This window comes from Salvelinus namaycush, unplaced genomic scaffold (assembly GCF_016432855.1).
Source record: "Salvelinus namaycush isolate Seneca unplaced genomic scaffold, SaNama_1.0 Scaffold1026, whole genome shotgun sequence".
NCBI lineage: Eukaryota > Metazoa > Chordata > Actinopteri > Salmoniformes > Salmonidae > Salvelinus > Salvelinus namaycush.
Genome location: NW_024057705.1, coordinates 9,678 through 16,351, shown reverse-complemented (window position 1 = coordinate 16,351; position 6,674 = coordinate 9,678). Strand labels below are relative to the sequence as shown.

Sequence of the window (6,674 nt, the reverse complement as noted above, 5' to 3'; positions counted from 1 at the left end):
GTATCGCAGCCGAGGTCCTGCCTCAAGCAGAGTCCTCGAGACTCTGGCTCAGAATTTAACAGTGTAGTGAGTGAGCACACTGACCAGTCTTCTTCTGACCATCCCCATAGTGACCTACCAAACTCTGACCATTCCTTACCTGACCAGTTACACACTGACTGTGTTGACGCACCCACCATCAACACAGCACACGACACTGTCACCCTTTGTGTAGTTAAACCAGTGTTGAGATTTATTGAGATTATGAATCAGCAGAGTTAGAGTCTGAAAGGTTTTTATAGCTATGTGGCAGTATCTCTCCACATGAGTATTTTGTTTTCTTAAAGGCCAATATCTTCATACAGGGGGTCAAAGGTATTTACATATTATATTTGTTGTTGTTTTTTTACGTCCCTGTGGACGATGTCACAGGACAAGAATGAGACGAGGATATGTTCAAGTCCCTTATTGTGGTTTTCTTTTTATTTGAGGTCCTTTCAAGTCACTGGGTGTTATTAACATGTGACAGGCATGTTTACATATGAGGGCTATGGGGATTGATCAACCTCTTTTCACTCAATATATCATGGATAATAGTCTGACGACTGGAATATTTAGTGACTGTTTAAGAAGCAGGGTCTGCACCCTCAATACACATCTCTACCTTTGTTTTCTCTTCTAAATGTTTTTTTCTGCATCATTTTGTACATACAGTATGTTGAGTGTTCATGGTATGTTTGCATAGGGCAGTTGTGTATTTTCTGTCTAGTTAGCAAGTGGAATTCAGTAGTGGGGAGTGTAACAGGGTTATTCTTTTTTTGTTTTGTATTAACCCATCCACCACCACTCCTCCTTGGAGGACACATCTTTTTTATTTATTTTTTACAGCTTTTTACATATACATTTTAAATATACATTTTGCATACAGATTTTACATATATGGTACTTTTATATACAGCAATCACATAACAATAATACATTACTGAACATAAGCTCCTTAATCCCGCCACTCTCAGCCCATCCCACCTATCACCATAGACCACCCTCGTGGTTTCCGTTTTTCAATTGTGCTGTGATGTTTTACATTCATTTTGAACCTTTCTAATCATATAGTATCCACAGATGAAAACCTTTCCTATAAGTATTATTATATTATTTATTGACTGTCACACCCTGATCTGTTTCTCCTGTCTTGTGATTGTCTCCACCCCCTCCAGGTGTTGCTTATTTTCCCTGGTGTGTATATCCTTGTGTTTCCTGTCTCTCTGTGCCAGTTTGTCTTGTAAGTTTTTCAAGTCAACCAGCGTTTTTCCCGTACTCCTGCTTCTATTCTCTTTTGCTAGTCCTCCCAGTTTTTGACCCTTGCCTATTTTCTGGACTCCGTACCCGCCTGCCTGACCATTCTGCCTGCCCTGACCTCGAGCCTGCCTGCCACTCTGTACCTCCTGGACTCTGTTTAATAAATATCAAGACTCAAACCATCTGCCTCCCATGTCTGCATCTGGGTCTTGCCTTGTGCCCTTATATTGACTAACTATTGCTTTCCAAATCACCCAACACTGCTATTTGTATGGATATAGTTAGTATGCCAAAAGTTCCCAATGTCGTACTAAATTCGGCAAAATATGAAGTATACACGCAGAGGACACTATTTCCATACTTTAGGGCCCATAATGCAATTATTCAGGAAATGGGTGTGGCTTCATATTTGAAGAAAATGGCAGAAAATATTTAGCTGAAGTACTTCGAGAGCGGATACAAATTCATCGCTTTAACTAATTATGACAAATGTTTAGCAATGTAATAAAGTAATTACTTTTCAAATAAGTTACTTTACTTGTTATGTTGGCTGACAATTTGTTAGCTACACTGTCCTTACAAACCACATAGCATATCATTACAGCAGTATGAACCGGTATGTTAGCTAGCTACCTAATGTTAGTTGGCTACTTATACATCAAACTTGCCAGTATATTAACTATAGGCTAACTACCCAACGTTTATTGACTTGATTATTCCCGTCATTCTTAGCTAAATGGTATAGTCGTTGTGCGTTCTCAATGGACATTCGGGTGCTTTCGTAAATTCGCTCTGGCTATCTACTCCGATTTCAGAGAACTCTCGTCTGAGTGTACCAGAGCGCAGAATAATGAATTTACCCCGTTGAATATGGCCGGTGTCAGTAAACGGCGGCAAAAAAGTGTAATTAAATTGTTGCCAGCAGCACAGTTACAGTCAACAACTATCTGGATAACATAACTGCCTAACCAGCTCTGCTAGGGCGAGTAAAATGGTCAGAGTGGTCTCATATGTGTCTAGTAGCTAGCAAGCTAGCCAACGTTAGCTTGGGTGCTTGACTGCCGTTGTAAGGTCAGAACTCTCAAATCAACCCTACTCTTCGGCCCAAGCGTCCAGTGTGCACTCCGAGAGCAAAACGCTCTGAATTTACGAGCACACTCTGGCACTCCAGATTGAATTTAAGAACAACTAGTAATTTGTTATGCTAACTAGCTAGCAAATTGGTTGCATAGCAACATCAACTTCCCGTAGACAGGTGAAGAGCTAGTACGCTCAACTGAAAGGATACTGTTTGTTTACAGTATACTAAAATTAACTGATAGTACATATTATGTAGTATATACAGTATGTTAGTATGAAATTCGAACACAGCTCTAGTGATTCTGTCTCTTCATAGTTAAATCTACAGAGCTGATTATCTACAGGTATCAGATATGAAGGTAAGACCCAGATGCAGACCACGTCGGATAACCAATAGTTTAATAATCCCAAAGGGGCAGGCAAATAGACAGGTCAAGACAGGCAGGGGTAAATAGTCCAGAGAAGTGAGGGAAAGGTACAGGACGGCAGGCAGGCTCAGGCAGAGGTCGGTAATCCAGAGGTTGGGCAAAGGTACAGGATGGCAGGCAGGGTCAGGGGCAAGCGGAGTGGTCAGGCAGGTGGGCTCAGAGACAGGACAGGCAAGGGTCAAAACCAGGAGGACAAGATAGAGACTGGGGAAGAGCAGGCGCTGAGACAAAATGCTGGTAGGCTTGAACAAACAAGACGAACTGGCACACAGACAGAAAACACACTTATAAATACACAGGGGATAATGGGGAAGATGGGCGACACCTGGAGGGGGGTGGAGACAATCACAAAGACAGTTGAAACAGATCAGGGTGTGACAACAGGGTTATTATTGGTGATTCCCCTAGCCACTCTATTGTAAGCCAATGGGTTTATTGGTTTTCATTTTTAGCTTGCCTTCAACCAATCAACATGGAATCTTACTGGCGTAGCTTGCTTACGAGGGGCGGTGTGTGAGTTAGAATCGTCCCAGTCAACTTATCGCTGGTTTGGTGCTTGTTAACTGCTGCAAAGCACTGTACATCAAAAGCGCAGATCGGAATGTACAAGTTATATCAATTTGTTTATAAGCATTTCTGGAATATTGTACATGAGATGTGGTGTTTTGTTTGTGAATATTTGTGGTACATTTGTTGAATATAATTTCAGCAAATGCTAGCTGGTTATTCATGGTGTCTGGGGGTGTTTTATGCATTTTGTACAGCGCGGGTGCAGAAAGTAGAATGATTTATGGAGGCTGCATTGCATGACGTACTATCCATGCTGTTTTTCTATCAGATAATAAATCTGTGCCTGGTGCTACATGCTGGAGTCCTTGTCGATGATTGATTGTTTACAGTGCAAGAAGAGCACTGTTACACTTGAATATAGATAATATCCCCATAATCTAAAATAGACATAAACACGGCCTGGCCAATTTCCTTCCTGTTAACAAAAGTCAGACGTGCTTTGTTTCTGTAAAATAACTTCAACTTCTTCCCCAGCTCAGTGACATGTTTATTAAATGACAGTTTGTCATCAAGTCAGATACCAAGATATGTGTAGGAAGGAAGGAACTCAATTTCTGTACCATTAGTAATAACTAGTTATTACAAATTCATTTAAATCTGGCTTATGGGACCGAGAAAAAAAACATTGCATTTTGCTGTGTTTGCATTTAGCACAAACTTTAGATCCAATAGTGACTTCTGTATAGTAGGATATTTTTCATCCTGTTATCCCAATAGAAAATATCATAACACTATCACTACATAATAAGAGAGGGAAGGTAAGGCAAAGCTACAATCAATGGTTGGCTAGTCAATATGTCATCCAAATCAAGATGCAAGGTTTGTCCAATAACAAGTGTAAATTGTTTGATTTACAGCCTGAAGCTATACATAGCCTACGTGTTGTCATTGCTAAAACAACAATTCATACCATCATAAGACAGTAAAAATACATCATCCTTTTTTCAGAATATGAGTATTGAATATACAGTATGTTCAACTTGGATAAAAATGGAAATTCAGAATTTGATATTTCTGTTCAGTATTTCTTGTTTATTGAATTTATATCACTCCAAATGTGTAGCCTACATTCAACCATACTTTCTAGTTACATGCATATTATTGTTATTGCACCAATAAAACAATGAATTGCCTTCCAAAGTGGTCGTGAATATACATTTATTTTGAGAGATGCAGTGAGGAAGAGGCCTGGCTATAAACACATAGATGCGTTATCACAACTCAATAACATTTAAAAAAAACACTTTTTTACAGAACTGTAACCACAAGAATTATTGACATATTTTTTTTTTTTTACTGTGTTGACAATAAACCACCCGGTGGGGAAAATATATATTTAAGAGTAACTGCATAAGAAGTAATATATTTGTGCTACCAATTGCACCCTATTCCCTTCATATTGCACTACTTTGGTTCTGGTCAAAAGTAGTGCACTCTAAAGGAAATGTGGTGTCATTTGGGACGTGTACAGGCATTTTCCTGCTCAGGAAGTGTGCTACAATTACTCTATTCTTGGAATATTTGTAAATCACTTTGCCAGACGAGGGCGATAGATACCAAGAAATTACGGGCCCATTTAACCTTGCAACAGTTTTGGCAGATTTTACCTTCTGATATAAGGAAGTCTCCCTGTTGTGTAAGATCATGTAACTAATGTCTCATATCAAAGATTTTATGTGTATTACACATTTTAAAAACTGCACTTCGAATCTGCTGGAGATTAAGTCCATATATGACAGGGTTTAAGACAGGTGGTATAACAAGGAATTGTACACCCATTGCGTTACGCATATTTAGTGTAATATTAACATCACTATTCCACCCTTGCAAAATGTCAAACTGTGATGAAAATAACCATTGTTATTAAATGTGGCACACATGTCTGTGTGAACTTAATCCTTCCCTCAGCTGACTTTACACAAGTCCTTACAATCTGACAGTAAGAAAAGGCAATGAAAAGTATCTGTAAAACATGAAGCACTATTATACAATAGCTCCAAATATGATTGATGGTAATGGGTAAACATGAATGCTTCAATATAGACGGATTGTCACAGAATATTTTATCAATGCGAGATCCACACAAAGGAATCCTGACGGTTAAAATAACTGTTATGAGTGCTATAAATAAAGGATAACACCAAGACAATAAGAGTAACTTTCTAACAGTTAAAGATGTCACAATGGTATGGTATAGTAATGGTCTGGATATTGCCACATACCTGTCGTAAGACATCACTGTTAGAGTAGAAACTTCACACATGATAGATGTGTATATTACATAGGCCTGAGTCAAACATCCACCATAAGATATCACCTGAACATCTGACTGAAGGTCCAGTAAGAACTTGGGGTAGAAACCAGTGGTTCCGTACAATCCATTGACACATAGACTACACAGAAAGATATACATGGGCTCGTGGAGGCCTTTCACCTGAATGATTGTTATGATCAGAGTCAGATTCCCAGTGATGATGAGAAGGTATGTGATAAGAGACAAGATAAAATAGACTGATTTGTTGTTAAATGTCTCTTGTAAGCCACATAGATAAAAGAACTCAACTTGCGTTGAGTTCTCCATAGCTTTTGTTAATTTTCTTTCTTTGGTCAATACAGCAATTCTTAGTCCTTACAAGGCTTGAGTGTGTATTGGTGTGAATGAATGCATGTGAATTGTTGGATTCTGTGTAGGCTCAGACTAAAGAATAATTTTAAAATACATTCACATCCTCCCTCAAACTCTTACTCTTAAAAATTAAAGATCCCGATTATATCTGGAAATTAGACATCTGCGTGAAAGAAAGAAATTAGCTTTGGTCCATGAAATGTCTTCTTGCTTGACAGAGGGATACTGCTCCAATAACTTGTCCTGTTAGCCTCTAAATAGATCTTAGTGTATGCTCACATGGGATTGTAGTTTGTGTCAACATGTAACCACTCCATAGAGATGGATCTGTAATGAGTTTATAACAAGCAACTAATTTGGTTAAATTTACTCAGTCTATTTATGTATTAACCAATCCAAACGTCTGCCAGCAGAATATGATTTTTCACCCAAATACTGGAAACTGTAGAAAACCAGAACAGTCCAAGAACAGAACCATTTTTATTTGGTGAATTATAAAGACCGGGTACCTAAAATGAAATAAAACATTCTCAGTGTCAATACATGATAAACTTGATGCAATGTTTTAAATCATCTCTGGGATACAGAGAAATGATGTGTCACTGGTGTAGAGAGGAGTAGGCAGTCACAGGTTTAGAACTACAGAATAAATTTTAGCACCGTAGATCAAAGCGGCACGAAACCCAAAAGCT

General features: G+C 38.7%; 1 pseudogene; it reads right to left on the bottom strand.

Annotated features, from left to right (window-relative positions):
- Positions 1-5,006: 5,006 nt before the first annotated feature.
- Positions 5,007-5,937, bottom strand: LOC120035321 (annotated as a pseudogene).
- Between the last annotated feature and the right edge of the window lie 737 nt (positions 5,938-6,674).